The following is an 847-nucleotide window of genomic DNA, read 5'->3' as shown; positions in this document are numbered from 1 at the left end:
GCATGTATATTCCGCACTTTCCGCATATTCCGCATTGCGGGCAACTTGGGCAACTTGGGCAACTTCGTCGGAGTCTCCCGTAGCGTAGCGTCAAAGCTGCCTCGAGGCGCATGGTGCGTCCTGCCCGCTCCCCCGCAGCTACGCTGCTGGTGATTGATGTCGCACGCGCATGCCCACCCTCACGGCACCCACGCCATACCCGCGCGCTGACAACACATACCTGACATGCGCACTGCACCGACATCCAGCCAGGCTCCCGCGTCGACGTTGACGCTAACGAAGAGAGGCGCGTTGAGCCGGCGCAAGGAGCACGTCTCACTCACACCACCACTGACGGCCTCCCACTTCTCGGCCGCAGCTTTTCACAACGTGGTACCTTCGGCTCCTCGTCGCTAGCATCATCAGCGAGTACACCCTGCCTCTCGCCGTTTGCCCTGGCGAACGTGGCCGTGCTGATTGTCTACCGCCGCGTGGCTGTGCGAGATCTAGACGTGCACACCCCGCACGCCACTCGGCTGTGCTTGCGCAGCAGACGGCGTGGGCGGCTGCGCAGGCCCCTGGCCGCGGAGGAGGAGGCTGGCCCGTCTGGCGGTGTGCTGGCGGTTGGAAGTAAGAGGGAGAGGGAGAGGGAGAGGGAGAGGGAGAGGGAGAGGGAGAGGGAGAGAGAGAGAGAGAGAGAGAGATAGGGAGAGAGAGAGGGAGAGGGAGAGTGAGAGGGAGAGGGAGAGGGAGAGGGAGAGGGAGAGGGAGATTTAGATATCAAAGGGGAGTATGATTGGGGTTAATGTGATATATTAGGTTAAGTTGGAGATTGAAGGGAATCGGGATTGTGTTATTTATTTGAGGG

This window comes from Emiliania huxleyi (genome assembly GCF_000372725.1).
Source record: "Emiliania huxleyi CCMP1516 chromosome Unknown EMIHUscaffold_118, whole genome shotgun sequence".
NCBI lineage: Eukaryota > Haptophyta > Isochrysidales > Noelaerhabdaceae > Emiliania > Emiliania huxleyi.
Note: the sequence above shows the minus strand (reverse complement) of the source record.